The 18,671-nt window shown below is 39.6% G+C and overlaps 1 long non-coding RNA gene across 2 annotated transcripts in view; it reads left to right on the forward strand.

Annotated features, from left to right (window-relative positions):
• LOC128742577 (uncharacterized) overlaps positions 1-18,671 on the forward strand; it is a 198,446-nt gene that overhangs the window by 31,454 nt on the left and 148,321 nt on the right. The window lies entirely within an intron of this gene.

An 18,671-nucleotide genomic window follows, 5' to 3' on the forward strand; every position in this document is an offset into this window, starting at 1 on the left:
AAAAATAGTCATAACCATGTCGCTATTATACTCTTTGTAATCACCATAAGATTAAAGTTTACAGTACATTGCAAAAGCAAAATTTTTTAACAGCGTTTACTATTGATATTATGGTTCAACCATTATCATTATTTTGATCATACCCTAGGCTTCAAAAATATGCGTGGAAAATCACTCGTTTTCGTGTGAACATTCCTTAACGACATGTTGTTTTTATGGTTACTTGACGAACAAGCATAACTAGTATACTTGATATTATACCAGACATCAGTTTGGATATGGTTCTGGATTGGAAGATAGGTGATTATACTAATGGTTAGAGTATGGTTTCAGTTAATGCGCGGTATCACAGAACTTTTTGTTCCATTATGGACTATGCTAATGGATTCTTTTTAATTATACAGTAATATTCCGACTTTGTCAGGCCTATGTTGAATTTTGGGCTGACAAAATGAGGAAACTGACAAAACCGGGAAACTTTTTTTTTCGAATTTTTTTTCAAAATTCAAGACTTGAGACCTTGCAATATCGAAGACTTCTACTAAAAATTAAATTTTATCCTTCAATTGGTCAACCGAAAGCTCAACGAACTGGGCACAGCACACTGGTCCAGAACCTTTTTTGGTGTGCATTAGCTTTGAGCGAGAAAACTTGGTTTTAGGTTTATGGAACCTTTGGAAGAGTTTCTTCAAATTAAAAGTTCTATCGTCTAGATGGATTTCAAATTTTGATTAACCCCCCCAAAAAGTGCAATAAAAAATTTATTCTTCTTCAGTTTCAATATAACACATTGATGTGTTTTGCAAAGTTTTACAGCATATTATTACAAGAAATTTTGCTGAAGACAGTAGTCTTCTATCTCTTCAGCAAACAGAGAAAAATCATATTTCTCATAAATGAAAAATCATTAAAATCAGTTTTTCTATTTTAGCTTTTTTTGTAGTTGTTGTATGACTTTTCCCTGTTTTACAAAGTTGTACAAATAGTAAAAATACACAACATTGCTGAATATAGTATACCTCTATCTTTGCTTGATTAGGAACTATAGAACTTTTACTATAAAAATACCCTAATTTTGACCCCGAATTACTCGCAATAAGGCATCATTTTATTCAAAAATTCTCCCCAGAGAATCAGAATAGTTTCAAGCAGGCTGTAAAGTTTTATAAATCATGTTATGTGCCTTTAAAAGTACAAAAGTTTAACAAAATTTATAGGCTGACAAAATCGGGATGAAAAGCTGATAAAATCGGGGATAGACAAAATCGGAGAATTGATAAAATCGGAACATTACTGTATTCTAAGGCTTTACCGATATAAATATTAATAATATTAATATTAAATTCAACTGGAAATATTCTGTAGTACAGGGTGCTTCACCTTTTATGTCGGTATAAAAACATTGAATAACTTTAAGAAAAAACAACCGATTTCTATTAGTAATGCATTTTTATTTAGTTTGGTTCCGTAAAATTTTCTTGGTTTAGTTTTTGAAAAAAAGTGACCACCTTTATTAGAAATTACAAATCGACTCCTTTTTTCCGCATTTTCCATTACCTTTTTCGGCATCTCGGGTGTTATAGCGTCGATTTCCGTACGAATATTTGCCTTGAGCTCGTCAATAGTTTGTGGCTGGTTGGCGTAAACCTTGCTTTTCAGATAACCCCACAAAAAGAAGTCCGTTAAATTAAAATCAGGTGATCTGGGTGGCCAGTCAATATCGCCTCTTTTTGACACCAGACGTCCCGGAAATTTTTGTTGCAGAAATTGAGTTGTTGAATTCGCAGTGTGGCATGGTGCACCGTCTTGTTGAAACCAGTAACCTTCTAGACCTTTTTCGCGCATTCGCGGGCAGACAGTTTCACGAAACTGTTGGGTCCTGAGCAACACTCTCCCTCACTGCTTCAATCATTGGAACGTCTTGATCGTTGATGATCTCCTACTGTCTCGTACTCAAGAAATTCGACACGAAACGACGAATAGAATTGTCAGATGGTGCATATGCACGTTGAGTTAACACAATGGAACGACTATTTTCGATGTAAAGTGTCACTAATGAAAGCTAGCTCTAAATTCAGCTAGCGCGAACACCTCACAAACACTCTCTTATTCGGGGTAGGATAGCCCGAAAAAGGAGTCCAAAATTGATGATATAAGTATAATAATATTCGTGATACAATATTGTATAGATGTCATATGACATATGATAGATGTCAGATGCTAAATCTATACCTATAAAGAAGGATTTCTGTCTGTCTGTCTGTCTGTCTGTCCGTATGTTCCTTATAGAATCGAAAACTACTGAACCAATCGGCATGAAAATATGCATGTAGAGGTTTTTTGGGACCAGGAAAGGTTTCAGTGATGGTTAGAAACCCCTCTCCCCACTAAGAGGGGGGGCTCCCATGCAAATGAAACACAAATTTCTGCATAACTCGTGAACTAATCAAGCAAATAGAACAAAATTTGGCATGTGGGTGTTTTCGGTGACAAGAATTTATTCTATGGTAAATTGAGACCCCTCCCCTATTTATAAGGGGAATTATAACTCCTCTCCTCTTTAAAAGGGGGGGCTTCCATACAAATTTCCTCATAACTCGAGAACTAATCAAGCAAATGGAACCAAATTTGCATGTGAAGGTTTTCGAAGGCAAGAATATTTTCTATAGTAAATTAGGACCCCTCCCCACTTTAAGAGGGGGGGCTCCTGTACCAAAGAAACACAATTTTCCTCATAACTCGAGAAGTAATTAAGCAAATGGAACCAAATTTGGCATGTGGGTGTTTTTGGAGACAAATTTTTTTTCTATGATGAATTGGGACCCCTCCCCGTTTTAGGAGGGGGGGCTCCTATACAAACGAAATACAAATTTCCTCATAACTCGAGAGCTAATCAAGCAAATGGAACAAAATTTGGCATGTGAAAGTTTTCGAGGGCAAGAATATTTTCTATGGTGAATTAGGACCCCTCCCAACTTTAAGAGAGGGGGCTCCAATACAAACGAAATACAAATTTCCTCATAACTCGAGAACTAATCAAGCAAACGGAACCAAATTTGGCACGTGGGTGTTTTTGGAGACAAAAATTTTTTCTATGATGAATTGGGACCCCTACCTGCTTTAGGAAGGGGGGCTCCTATACAAATGAAATTCAAATTTCCTCATAACTCGAGAACTAATCAAGCAAATAGAACCAAATTTGGCATGTGAAGGTTTCTGGAGGCAAAAATATTTTCTATGGTGAATTAGGACCCCTCCCAACTTTAAGAGGGGATGCTTCTACACAAATGAAATACAAATTTCCTCATAATTCGAGAACTAATCAAGCAAATGGAACTAAATTTGGCACGTGGGTGTTTTTGGAGACAAAATTTTTTTCTATGATGAATTGGGACCCCTCCCCACTTTAGGAAGGGGGGCTCCTATACAAATGAAATGCAAATTTCATCATAACTCGAGAACTAATCAAGCAAATGGAACCAAATTTGGCATGTGAAAGTTTTCTAGGGCATGAATATTTTCTATGGTGAATTAGAATCCCTCCCCACTTTAAGAGGGGGGCTCCTATACAAACGAAATACAAATTTCCTCAAAACTCGAGAACTAATCAAGCAAATGGAACCAAATATGACACGTGGGTGTTTTTGGAGACAAAAATTTTTTTCTATGATGAACTGGGACCCCTCCTCACTTTAGGAGGGGGGGGCTCCTATACAAATGAAATACAAATTTCCTCATAACTCGAGAGCTAATCAAGCAAATGAAACCAAATTTGGCATGTGAAAGTTTTCGAGGGCAAGAATATTTTCTATGGTGAATTAGGACCCCTCCCAACTTTAAGAGGGGGCTCCTATACAAACGAAATACAAATTTCCTCATAACTCGAGAACTAATCAAGCAAATGGAACCAAATTTGACATGTAAGTGGTTTTGGACGCAAGATTTTTTTCTATGGTGAATTGAGACCCCTCTCTTCTTTAGAAAGCGAGTTATGGCCCATCTCCCCTTTAAGAGGGTGGGCTTCCATACAAATGAAATGCAAATTTCCTCTTATCTCGAGAACTAATCAATCAAATGGAACCAAATTTGGCATGTGGGAGTTTTAGATGGCAGAAATTTTTTCTATGGTGAATTACGACCCCTTCCCCTTTTAAGAGGGGAGCTCCCATACAAATGAAATTCAAATTTCCTTATAACTTGAGAACTAATCAAGCAAATGGAACCAAATTTGGCATATGGGAGATTTTGGAGTCTTGAATTTATTTTACGATAGTTAGAGACCTCTCACCCCTGTGGTAGGGGGATATGGACTCTCATACAAATAAAACGGAAATTTTTGCGAAACTCAAAAACTAATCGAACTCGAGAAATTCGAGACTCTTCCATAAAACATTAGTCAATACAAGACCACAAAAACTATCTATAGTAACACTAGACCATGCAGGACGAGACGGTCGCGACCGTTGCCGGTGACCCGCCTTCGGAAGCGCCGCCCACTGGGGGGCTTGCAAAACTCGAGATTGTAACAAAGATCATCCGAGATTTATGATTTATGTACAACACAGGTTAATTTGTGGCAATACGAAGTTTGTCGGGTCAGCTAGTTAGTATATAAATGAAAGCGAAGACTCAAACAAATTATGCCAGGGGGCGGCAGAAGTTTAGCCAGTAAAACATTCGGGCACCAATCGTAAAAGCGTGGGTGCAGGCCTCACCTGCCATTGCAAAACCCGATATATTTTTGGTCTTTGCCGAAATTTTCCAGTTCTAATCATTCTTCACATCAAACACTTCCGTTCCAAAAAAAGAGTTTACGTCATGACCGCGTATAGAATACAATCATATACAAGTAAATAAAAAAATTTTGCTGCTTTTGAGCAGTTTTTATGTTATTGACATTTAAAAAATGCATATTTTTTTAGAAAAAATGTATATAGATATAGAACCGAAGGAGATAGCAACTTGATTCCTTCAAAAAGTGCTCAGAAGGCAAGATTCGTGAGAAATAAACACGAAAGGAGATATTATGAAAAAACGGATTTTTTTAGGACCACCCCGTCCAAAAAACTTTAAATTGCTCCATCCAATCAACCATAAGAGATAGGACGTTCATTTCTGTAGTAAAGTAATTCAAAATTTAATGTTCTTGAACTTTGCTGAACATTTTATTCAGCTAACTTAAGCCATAAAAAAGTTGATGTTTTGCACTCGCTTACTATGATGGCCACCCGAATGTCATATACACCAAATTTTCTCTGAAGATAAAGGCGAATGCACGAAAGTGTCAAACCTCTCAAATAAAATAACAACAACAACAACAATTTTCTCCGAAGATACAATATATCTAGGACCAACGGTTTTAGTGTAATTACTTCTGTCCACCTAGATTTGGGTTTTATCCCACGGTACAGCACCGTAGAAACAAAGAGCAGTCATACTAAAATAATATCATCAAAAGACGAGTGTGTGGTGGGAATTTAGAATTATAGAAATTATTTATATTTATTTTGTTTATTTTCCGGTAAGGGGAAAAACTAAGCTAGAAATACATATTTTAATCTATCCTATATTTCCAACTCAGGCATAAAAACCCCTAAATAAGATTGTTACAATTGTCTTAATCTATTTTACAAATTTTGTGTTTGCAATTTATGATTTTTAATTTTCCCCCATAATATGCAATCTTAATTAAGGTATCAGTACACTGTTTGCTGAATCATCCAATATTTGATCTATTTCATCAAATAAATTTGAAAACCCGTGTACTGACCCAACCAAATATTCGAACAAATTTTATTTTTCAAAATGTCGCCGAGCTTTTCCAATAAAATTTGGCGGTTTGTAAAACAGTGTAATATGCCAATCAAATTAAATTTGTTTTCGTAATATTTTGCGCTGTTCGCCGGTTTGTTTGCTTGAAACTTATCAAAAAAGCTCACAATGTTTATTATTTGAACTGCTGTCAAAATCGAATTTGGTACAGGAAAAATCGTGCAGGAAGGAAGTTTTGCAAAGGAAATGACACTGGAATAATTCAGAACATTATTAAATCAATAGTGAAAAGTTAAAAAGATTATGAATAATGAGGAAATCACTTAATAGACCTGTTTTTCGAACATGATTTGTTTAACGGGAAAATAGCAGTCATTAAGTTTTCGTCGGAGAGCCCGGAAGCAGTTTTTGGACCCAATAGCTGGGATCTGGTTGGAAAAATATAAATACTGCCTTCTTCTTGCCAATCTGAACACAGCGAATATTTTTTCATGAACAGAATTTTTGTTTCAAACAAAAAAACTGCTTTTGAAATTGGCAGAATCGATGACGACTAATTTCACCTTAAATACCCTCTAAAATTAGGCACAACCACGTATATAATACCACATATGTGAAACATTATTCTAGTAAATCTAGTAAATAAATAGTCAGCATGTAAACGTTCATTTCAGGATCGAAAGGCTCACCACAGCTGAGCAATGTTTGATGAATGAAGACGATGCTCCGATAGTATCGCCGCTCTTTCATCTAACAAAGGTTAAGTTGTAACTACTCTCTTATCAAAATCAGTTGGACCTAGCCCCGATGATGGGTAACATCTACCCGAAACCGGTTGGCGAATAATGTAAATGCTTATTTTATTTTGTAAGAACAATAAGTGATAGTGTCCAGTATATACATTACATTATTAGGTCTCTAACTATCGTAAAATAAATTCAAGACTCCAAAATCTCCCACATGCCAAATTTGGTTCCATTTGCTTGATTAGTTCTCAAGTTATAAGGAAATTTGAATTTCATTTGTATGGGAGCTCCCCTCTTAAAAGGGGAAGGGGTCGTAATTCACCATAGAAAAAATTTCTGCCATCTAAAACTCCCACATGCCAAATTTGGTTCCATTTGATTGATTAGTTCTCGAGATAAGAGGAAATTTGCATTTCATTTGTATGAAAGCCCACCCTCTTAAAGGGGAGATGGGCCATAACTCGCTTTCTAAAGAAGAGAGGGGTCTCAATTCACCATAGAAACCATCTTGCGTCCAAAACCACTTACATGTCAAATTTGGTTCCATTTGCTTGATTAGTTCTCGAGTTATGAGGAAATTTGTTTTTCATTTGTATAGGAGCCCCCCCCCCTCTCTTAAAGTGGGGAAATCCATAGAAAATATACCATAGAAAATATTCTTGCCTACAAAAACACCCACATGATAAATTTGGTTCCATTTGCTTGATTAGTTCTAGAGTTATGAGGAAATTTGTATTTCGTTTGTATGAGAGCCCCCCCTCTTAAAAAGGTAAGGGGTCCTAATTCATCATAGAAAAAATTCATGCCTCCAAAATACCCACGTGCCAAATATGGTTCCATTTGATTAATTAGTTCTCGAGTTAGGAGGAAATTTGTATTTCATTTGTGTAGAAGCATCCCCTCTTAAAGTTGGGAGGGGTCCTAATTCACCATAGAAAATATTTTTGCCTTCAGAAACCTCCACATGCCAAATTTGGTTCTATTTGCTTGATTAGTTCTCGAGTTATGAGGAAATTTGAATTTCATTTGTATAGGAGCCCCCCCTCCTAAAGTGGGTAGGGGTCCCAATTCATCATAGAAAAAATTTTTGTCTCCAAAAACACCCACGTGTCAAATTTGGTTCCATTTGCTTGATTAGTTCTCGAGTTATGAGGAAATTTGTATGGAAGCCCCCCCCCCCCCTTTTAAAGAGGAGAGAAGTTATAATTCCCCTTATAAAGAGGGGAGGGGTCTCAATTTACCATAGAATAAATTCTTGTCACCGAAAATACCCACATGCCAAATTTTGTTCTATTTGCTTGATTAGTTGTCGAGTTATGCAGAAATTTGTGTTTCATTTGTATGGGAGCCCCCCCTCTTAGTGGGGGGAGGGGTTTCTAACCATCACTAAAACCTTTCCTGGCCCCAAAAAACCTCTTCATGCTTATTTTCACGCCGATTGGTTCAGTAGTTTTCGATTCTATAAGGAACATACGGACAGACAGACAGAAATCCTTCTTTATAGGTATAGATTTTGAATTAATAATAATGACTGTATTAAAACGTGTTTAAAAAAATTAAAATGGCTTTCAGCTTCCTGTTAAATGAATAGCCTCACTTTCCGAGCGTACTTTTTTTTGCGTATTTGATCTGTTTGATCTGCACAGAAATCTGCTGGCGCAAACATTTTCGGGCCGAATGTATTTGATAATCTCACGAATTTCATGCTGTTTTGCAAACAGTGTACTGGCCCCACAAAATATGTCAAAATTTATTTGATTTTGTAACACGGGTGACGTCTCAGATCGAATTTTTGACATCAAATTTGACAAACAGTGTACTGGGCAAGACAAATATGTCTGTCAAATACTAAAATTTGCCCAAATTCTGACAGGAAGAAAATTTGACGATAAAGCAAACAGTGTACTGGTACCTTTAACACAGCGGTAGCGAACGGAATATTCCATGCAACATCAAATTCTACTACGTGCAGCATAGCATCATGCCACCACCAGAGAGACAAGACGAACGACACATCAAAGAGGAGGCAAACACGTTCGAACACATACCAGTACCTACGCGCTGTTAGACAACGAGTGGAAACTTACCACGTACACGATCCCCCAGTCAATCAGCGACCAGCAGGGTCTGGTCTGCAGCGCAGTTGGAATCTGGTATAAATTGTGGCGCTCTAGCAAAATTTAGTTTATACATTTTCTGACCATTATACGGTATACATCGAAAGATAAAGTGTACCTTCATTTGAAGTATCCTGAGAAAGCCAAAGAGAGCCGCTTTGGACTAGTGTTTTTATGTAGTAGTGGTGAAGAGCTGCTTATTGTTTGAAGAGTTAGACCGCATCGTTCTTTTAAGAACGTTGTTTCCCGAGTTAGCTATCACCGCTATCCCTTCTGTGTGGCACGCCGTAGCCACTGTCCTTTGCGTGATTTCCCCATCCTGTGTACAGTACTGCGCCAAAGCAGTCATCCGTGTGCGCTGCGCTGATCCTGTTCAGTTAGCAGCTAGCCAGTAAGCGGATAGGAAGTACCGCGCACCATCCACCTCTATATGTTGGCAAAGGCGTCAACATAATGTTTGGTCCTTCGAGCCGGATTTAGCCTTCTGCGTTAAGTTATGGGCCTCCAGAAGAACTTGAACTTCCGGTCCAGTAATTGAGACACTGTCGATTACGAAAGATGTTTTATCTCCGTCGAGATTCTGCTAAATGGAATGTGCCTCATCATCCGAAAGGTGCACCCGTTCCGGGCTAAGATCAAACAGTGTCAGGACGTAGTACTCAGGTAGGACCTCGGGCTTACGCCAGAAGATGTTGATTCGATAGCGATCGCCCGATAGATGTTTGGGTTTCACGCGCAAGTCTGCGATGTCTTCTGGTGCACACATCGACTGACTGAACCCGGAGTGTAGGTCAAAGGAAAAGTTTTGAACTGTTACTGTCTGTCCACGTAGCAGTACTCACTGCTGGAGCTAAGCACCATTGCGGTTATGTTTTACTGTTTGTTTGGAGCTAAATCATCGACTTTGATGATTGAGGCGTTGCTCATATAAACGATCCTATCGCCTAGATCTGTTCCGCTCTCTTGAACTTTGATTAGAAATCTGTAATGTGTGGCTCCCGTGTGGCTCACATCACTGTCGTTTCGATTATTGAGCTGACCTTTACTGTTCGAAATACTTCTTCGAACTAATTTAGTCGAGAATCTTTCTGCGTCTCCCTGGGTCCAACGGCGAATGGGGATGTCCGCCAGCCGATTGATCGCAGTGTGTGGTTTTGTTTTCGGATCGCGCTGAAGAACGCGTGAATTTTGCTTTCTTTTGACAGTGTCATCCTGGGACTGTTCAATTCCAATTACCAGGCTAGTACTATCGCAACAAATCAGGTTAATGTTGAAATCCAGATCGGAACCTTGCACAAGTGTTGATTCTTGTTCCGCAACGCCCTCCGAGCAGAGTTTGTAGCAGGACTCCAGGGACCGCTCTTCGGAAGCATTTTGTTTTGCCATACATTGCACTGCACAGGAACCGATTCGATATAGGTGCTGATCTTCTTGATTGCTGTGAAGCAACAATTTGTCACAGTTGACGTTGTTGGAGAAGAAAACCGTTATGCAAAGAAATTGCACGTATTTGAGAATAATCACGTGCATCGTGTTTGGTAATTCACTTTTACTCAACGTTAAAATTTTACAGAATGTGCCTTTTTGGTTTTCGAAAGGTGTCACACCAAAACCCGCACACGTTGGACCGCCTAGTCGTCCGACTTGCTCCTTTTGACCCGGACTGTTCGATTACGCGCTCAAGACTCAAAAATTATGTTGATGCCTTTGCCATCATATGGAGGGGGGGGGGGGCAGTGCGCGGTAGCACCTATTCGCTTACCCAGTAAGAATTTGTCGTGCGACATCGGACAGACGCAAGCAAGAGTTACGCTTGTGTCGGACGACGTCCGTCCGACAATTCTTACCGGGTACTGGCTTGCTGCTAACTAAACAGGCTCAGCGCAGCGCACACGGATGACTGCTTCGCCGCAGTACTGTACACAGGATGGGGAAAACACGCAAAGGACAGTGGCAACGGCGTGCCACCATAGATGCCAGAATCACAGATTTTTTCACACGCATAAATTAGACGCATATTAGCATATTAGACTACCTGATATAACGGGGCGGCAGTAGTTAAGTTAGTAAAACACTCGGGCACCAAACGAAACCGCGAACACACAGTATACCTCCGACAGTCACTGGTCATGACTGGACATGACTGGTATTGCGGTCTTCTTATCACGACAAAGTTGGATTCAAAATTATATTTTTTTTATCTAATCTAAACTACACGCTCAAAGTTGGAGAATAAAACAAAATTAGATATTAGACTACCTGATATAACGGGGCGGCAGTAGTTTAGTTAGTAAAACACTCGGGCACCAAACGAAAGAGCGTGGTTGCGTGCCCCACTTGCTATTGCACAACCTAATATATTTTTGGTCTATATCGAAATTTTCCACTTCATCCAATCAATCATTTTTCGCATCAGAAGATTCCTCCCTTTTTAAAAAATTTAAAAAAGTATTTTTCCACCGAAATTGTACACAATTATATAATTGACACGCTTTAATTTGCACTTTCTCGCTTCCTTCCTATCCCTTTAAGCACGCCGGATTTTAGTTGCGATATTTTTGGTTTTTGGATCAATATAATTTTTTTTCTCTCGAGATACCAAAACCAGTGTTTTCTACACATTGCAATAAATGTTTGCTAAATTTAGTAACCTACACAATTGTGTGGGTTCGGCCTTATCTTATACCATTGCACTATGGACAAAAACGAGCCGAAAAAACGGACGCAATTAAGATATGGTCTGCAGGCTGATAAAATGTAGGTGTAAAATTTTCCGGAGAATCGCATGGTGCCCACCGCTTTCCTGTTTGTCATCGGTATGTGCCCCATTTTGCTCAATTTCTCCTATTTTTAACATTTTTTACCCTTTTTGGATTATACCAAGCCAGGCTTTGAAAAAACAAAACATGAAAGCCTAATTATTTTGTGTAAAGAAGTCCATAGAGTTGAATTGGGTTGACCCCGTTTAGTTTAGAGCGAGATCATCGCTTCGAGGCTCATAGACTTCAGCTTCTGAAGCAGCAGAACGCTCGTTACGTAGCTAATACACGTAGTAGTACACGTAGGAAATACACGCAACTTTTTGCAAGTTAAGTTTTTACTAACCTTAATACAACAGATATACCGGAACGTCCAGATTGGCTTAAAAACATTCAAATGTTGATCCAAGAATTTATCTTAGAAAATCCAGTAGTTGAATACATCTTTTGCCATACTTCTTTATTATTTTACAATTTATAAATGACCAGTTTTAGGTTCCGGTAGTACTCTAAACGGAAGTTTCGTAGTGTGAAGCATGAACGAATGCTCTACAGTATAATGTATTCATTCTTACTGACTCAAAATGAGATGGCAGTAGCAGACTGCGTTTTATTTCATCTGTTACTTATGACTTGAAAAAATAATCCCACTGCGATCTGGAATATCTCCGGGAAAATGGATCCAAAATTTGCTAATATATTTTTCCATTGAAGATCAATCTAAGGTGGTTCTTTGAAGACAAGTTGTAAAAAAATCGATCAAAAAATAGTAAAGACAGAGTCAAAAGTGTAACGGCAAGTACACTAATTTTTGAAGTCCCGGCGGGAACGTAAAGGTAAAAGTAGGTATACAATAAGGCCGAACCTACACAATTGTGTAGGTATGAAAAACAATGTGCATAAGTAAGTTGTAAAAGTTATTTCCCGTAAATTTTTAATTACATCAATTAGAAATACTTATTACCAATAATTTATTATCTAAGCAATTTCGAAATACGGATCCAATAAGAAAATACGACAGATAAAACTTCTTGCTGTTTTCACAAGATTTTGAAGACTAGACAATAATTAATCCAAGCACAAAAGAAAACTTCTTTTCAGCTATTTTCTAATTTTTCTGCGAGTTACGATGTTTACACAAAAGATTGGTGCCATATATGTAAAAGTACGACGTTTAGAAAGGAGAGGAACATTTTTTAAAAGTAGTCATGTCTCACCTACACAATTGTGTGGGCTCGGGCTTAAAGGGCTATGAAAGCAGTAGCAATCATAATACCCTATCTATTTTAGCTGGATACTCGTAAGGCAGGATTCAGTTAGGTTTATGAGATAAATATACCCAGCGGCGTGTTATCCAGTAGCAGAAATAAAAACAACAGCAAAATTTGAACTCATCTCGTTTGGAAGTATGTTTTACAAATCGAATTAGATACAGAAAAAAAACGGAGTTGTTTTTTTATTAACTAAGAAAGTTTCTGATTCATAAATATAAACTTGTTACCACCTTGTCTGTAACAAGATTTAATAGATATACAGTTAAAGTAGAGCACAAGTGCACGTACGCACGCACATATTATATCTACAGTTTCTTTATCTGGTCAAAAAAAAAAACAAAGTCCGTAAGCTTTTCTAAGCTGCCATGTTCACCTGGGCTTACCACCGCTATTTACTTGTAAATAGCATGAACAGTGAAACACGAATGTTTCAATATTTGCTTCAATTCAAAAACTTTTTTTTATGTTTTCAATGTTATGGTAAAACGCTGTTGAGATAACAATTTAACATTGTTCTTTGTTCCACATAATATAATTAAGTAAGTACTGGCAGACATCATACCGAAAGCTCGGGATCACGACTTAGCGTTACCGCGGATTTCATCGCAACACGCAAGCTGGTGGCAAGCTGTAGAACGCCCCGAACAAGTGCGCAATAACACGTCCTTGCCAAGGACATAGCGTGGCTTCATCCCGCTTCCATCGTACGCGCTTCATCATATGTAGGTTTTATTTTTAGCCAACCAGTCACCGGTTCGGGTCGGCTGGTTGGTTGGTGAGCACAACAGTGGTGGACACAACAAACAACGCAACTAATCGCTTCCATTAATATTCTGCCTGAGGTTACAGTGTGTGGTAGATGGAACAACTAAAGCGTCGTCGTCGAGTAGGCATGCAAAAATTCCTTTCCGATCCGTGTGCTGGTGGTGGGCCGGGATCGTGGATCTGATCTGTTCGGAAGGCCGAGAGTTAGAGGTGGAAGCGAAAAAACGAAGTGCAGAGAGCGCGAGGGCTTGAATTTTAAATTTACGAACTTGTCACCGAGCAAGATTTACGTCAGGCTTAAGCCGCCGTCGCTGTCTGTCGACCTGTGGAGCAACCAGCGAACGTATAGGGCGGAGACGCGAACGATTCGATTATTTTATTGGTGAATAAATTTTGTCACTCGATTGAGCACCTCCATCACTGGGATAAGTTGTTTCGGGACACTCTTGCATGACCTGCAACGGGGTATTTTCATTGAGGAGAACCTGATTTTTCCCAGCAGTAATGGGCCTTTGGGAAGTTCACGACGTAAGGCGGCGTAATGACATGAAGGCGTTAGGCGTAAACATATTAGGATTAAGGACGTTGGATCTGACCGGGAATCGAACCTGTTATCATTGTCTTGTAAGAGATCCTATCACAATTATCATCACAATCTCTATCGACGCTAACAGAATGCTACCAGGATTGTTTCGGAGTAATTGTAACTACAATATTCTTATTTTCTCTGATTAAAACTCCGCCCGTGTCCGTCTGTGTAAACAAAAATTAAACTCAATCAAAGATGTTTTCAAGCCATGAAATAACCGTAATCATCCTCACAAACACGTAAATGATTCGGTTCAAATTTATTCACTTATAGCTTTTGAACGGACATCATATTCACACCTTTCATCGGTAAGATATGTGGGTCAAACTCCACTTATGCGAAGGTAAGGGTGTGTGAGCAGCACCAATATTTGCGCTGCTATGTGCAAACATTACAGCTCATTCGATCGCCTCCGCCACGGCACGGCCGGGCCGGGCATTAAAGGTGCAAAAATGCAAATAAAGCGCGCAATTGGTGGTAATCGGCACCATTTACCGGTAGCCGAGCAAACCGCGTCGTCCATTGTGCGAATTTTTCTGCAAGTAGTGAATGGTATACATTCCACCGACCGCTCGCCCGCCCGTGCAATATCAGCAGCATCTGTGTCAGAATGCCACCAAGAGGCTAGACTGCATTTGCATCAACATCATGATTCATGATCAACGTCATCGTCGTCATCATCATCATCATGACCTGTGACTGGTTGAGGTGACGGACGTGAGAGAAGAACTGGAAGCTGCCGCCGCCGTGCCGCTCTGATGAGCAGTTTTGGGTCACCGTTCGTCAGAATAATTGTTGGTTCGATTGGCAATGTGTCTGCCGGCGTTTGGTTTAATGGGGATAATAATCGGATTAGAACCTACCTCTGTACTTTACCAACAGTTAGAACCTCAATTTTTATATTACGCAACGGTTCATTAACGATGACTGCGATTAAAAGATAATCTCATAGCCTAGTTGATTGAAGGAGTAGTTCAATGGATAAAATCACCTAAAATAGTTGCGTCGTTCACTGCAGCTAGCATCTAAGCTACTTCGTTAACCGAGTTCATATGTACATTCAAAACATCGAGATCATGGGCATGCTCTGGAGGTAAAATGGATTGTCCAAGAGAACAGTGTAGCCATCCCAAGTAACAATTTGGGTTTTATTACACTCTTATAATGGCATTTAAGACCAAAATTAATCTTAAAGACCACCATAAGAGTACAATAAAACTCACATTGCTGCTTGGGATGCATGCTCGACGATCATTGTCAGTCCAAGGTGTCGCAGTTATAGCGCACGAGCATACCTCTCACACTTTGGTAGTACAAGTGAATATGATTTAATTTTGGGAGGTACTGACTGGATGGCGTGAGGTTGGAAACGGATTACGGACAGTATAGCGAAGCCCACTTTCGTGTAGTCTAATTTTCTCACACACGTGTACTCATTCTAACGAACGCGCCGGCATGAGGGCCCCTTTCGGACTCTCGCTCGTACTTATTCATGCATTGCGACCAGTTTCTACGAGTGTATGTTTAGCTAACAGCTATGGTCGCCACTCTCGTTCTTCGTTGCAGCCCGAACTGCTGAAACCGATTACTCGCGGGGATTTTTACTCCCGCCCGTGAGTAGAATCGAGGGCGAGAATGACGAAGAAAAGAAAAAGTAATGCAAAACCTGTACCGCAGTGCGCCACTATGCCTCACGGGCAGCTGATTGCTCAGGAGTTTTTTGATTCGGGAATAAGCTATGCAGGGAGACTGTGTGAGGATGTGCGTGCGCGAGTGTGTGGGTAGCAGAATATCTGCACACAGCATCGGCGGCTGTTTCTTTTACGCTTGTGTGTGCGGCGCAAGCGTTGAAAGCAATGTTTCTCATACTTTTTGTATGTGAGTAGGCATGGATGACTTCTCGTTCGATTCGCAACATTGATTACGGATCAACGGTGGGGCTAAAAAGGACGACTTTAGATTTGCTCGACAAAGGACAAAGCAGGCACAAAGGAGTGCACTTGCACGCAGGACCGGGACGGAGTAGATGATGATCGCTGGTTGGAGTGGCACTACTGTTTAACTCTCCAGTATACCAAATATAGAGCAGTTCAGTATCACTTTATGCAATAAACATACATAAAACAACTGTCGTACTCCAAATTACTTGATGAACTGAACGCTCAAACTACACTAGCAGTGATATTTTTTAGAGAGATTGTGATATACTTGCCGACTGTTCCATCACACTAATCTCCACGCACATTTGTATCGTTAATACCAACTTTGAAAGAAACAGACTTCGCCGACTTATCACTAGAGCAACTCGTGACAGTATCTCGAGTTTGCAGGCCATTGCGAACCAGTCTCTCGAGGACGAGAGATACATCCGGTACAACTTAGGTACAGAATTGGTCACAAGCAGGTCTAGTATCGGACACAATGTTTACGGATATCACAGCTGCTTTTAACACAGTGGACCATAAAATTTCGACGTCTCATCTTCGTCGATAGACTCTGCGATTGGCTCAAATCGTACTTGACAAATCGACAGTTTTACATAAAGATAGGAGGATCGGCTGAATCAGTCCGCAGCAATGTTGCTAATTTTCATCGCGATGATGGCTCAGCGCCAGCTTATCAGCGATTTAAATTTCGTCAGCTGGTAACTCCGGGCTTCATTTTCAGTTTTTTGCTCATAAATATTAATTAAAATTTATTTTTATTAAATTTTTAGTTCATCCAAACTCATCGCGATGATTCAAAACAAAAGCTATTCGTGTTTGATTGATATCACTAGCCATCAATTCATACATGAAAAAGTGAGTTTTAATTCGTTTTTCTCTCAGTCTCATGAAATAATTCTCAGCTAGAAAAAAATTGCAGGAAAATTTGACGTTTTGGTATCATCAGTGAGAGTGTTTCGAACCGAATCAGTACTTTTATCGATGAATAGCAACACTTGTCCGTAGTGTGGGGTTCCTCACGGAAGTAATTTGGCACCACTTCTATTCGCTCTTTTCTTCAACAACGTCTCCTTGATTCTACCGAACAGCTGTGTTGATCTATATGGATGATTTAAAAATGCCTACCACAACCTCCTAGAAACACGGTGACAATGACCCTATGATTAGTGTGAGCGGACAATGTCTATAATAACCGTCAGTAAAGTAAATGGTCAGAAAAATAAAACGCCGCATAATTTTGGATTTTGAGTGTATTTCGTGTAAAGTATATCTATAACATTTGTTTTAAGTTATTCCAATTCAAATTTTTCTCCCTTTGCTTTGATTACCACTCGCAATCGTTGTTGAAAAGCGTTACAGCTGGCACTCACGATATTCTGAGGCATTTCATCCCAAATCTTCTCCAAACGTTGCTTGAAAGTATCCACAGTCAATCCTTTGACGCTCCCTAGTTTGCCTAGTATGTAATCCCATGCATAGAAGTCGAGAGGATTCAAATCAAGTGAATAGGCAGGCCACTCTTTTGAAGAAATAAAATCCGGAAAATTGTCCTCACATCAAGTCTGTAAGGCTTTCGCCTAATGAGACGGTGCAGAATCTCATTGAAAGCAGTATGGTGCATTCTTGTAATGTTTTTTGACGATGGGAAGCAAATGGTGCTTCAAAACATTATCGATGGAATATATAGTGTTAATTTTATACACCAGCCTCAATGAATAACAATGTAAACTTCAAATTTTTGGCGAAACATCCCCATACCATCACCCTGGAAACATTCTGGAACCTTTGAACAGCCAGTTTGTCCCGAGGAATATCAGAAAGATGTGCCGTATATATCCTATCATTTTGTTGGTTGTAGTGATCCTGTATTGTCAGGATCTAGGAGGAAGAACAAATGCTGGAGGAGTGTTTAGATGACTCATTTGCCCAATTTTTGAAAAGGGACATCGACTAGAGTGTAAAAACTATCGAGGAATTACATTGCTCAATTCTGCCTATAAGGTGCTCTCCCGTATCCTGTTCTGCAGACTGAGACCGTTATTGGAGTCCTTCATCGGCGATTACTAAGCTGGTTTTCGTGAGGGTCGCTCCACGACGGATCAGATGTTTACCCTGCGTCAGTTGCTAGACAAGTTCCGGGAGTACAATGTACAACTTGCAGACACACCATCTGTTTGTGGACTTTAAAGCGGCGTACGATTCAGTTAAACGAAATGAGCTGTGGCAGATAATGCTAGAACATGGTTTTCCGACGAAACTAGTTACACTGATTCGTGCGACACTGGACGGATCCAAATCATGCGTTAGAATAGCGGGTGAGACCTCAGCTGCTTTCGTGACGTTGGATAGACTGAAGCAAGGGGATGCACTCTCTAACCTGCTATTCAACATAGCCTTGGAAGGTGCATTACGAAGGGCAAACGTGGAAAGGAATGGAACTATCATCACGAAATTTCACATGCTTCTTGGTTTTGCGGATGACGTCGATATCATCGGAATCAACTGTAGAGCAGTGGAAGAAAAACAGGGCTTCCCTTTAAAAGGGAAGCCGCGAGATTGGAACTTACCATTAACACCACCAAAACAAAGTACATGATTGCTGGCAGGGATCGTGGGAGACCATGTGGTGTTGGTTTCGAGGTGGAATTAGATGGGAAACGCTATGAAGTGGTGGAGGAATTAATATACCTTGGTATACCCGTG

This window comes from Sabethes cyaneus, chromosome 3 (genome assembly GCF_943734655.1).
Source record: "Sabethes cyaneus chromosome 3, idSabCyanKW18_F2, whole genome shotgun sequence".
NCBI classification, from domain to species: Eukaryota; Metazoa; Arthropoda; class Insecta; order Diptera; family Culicidae; genus Sabethes; species Sabethes cyaneus.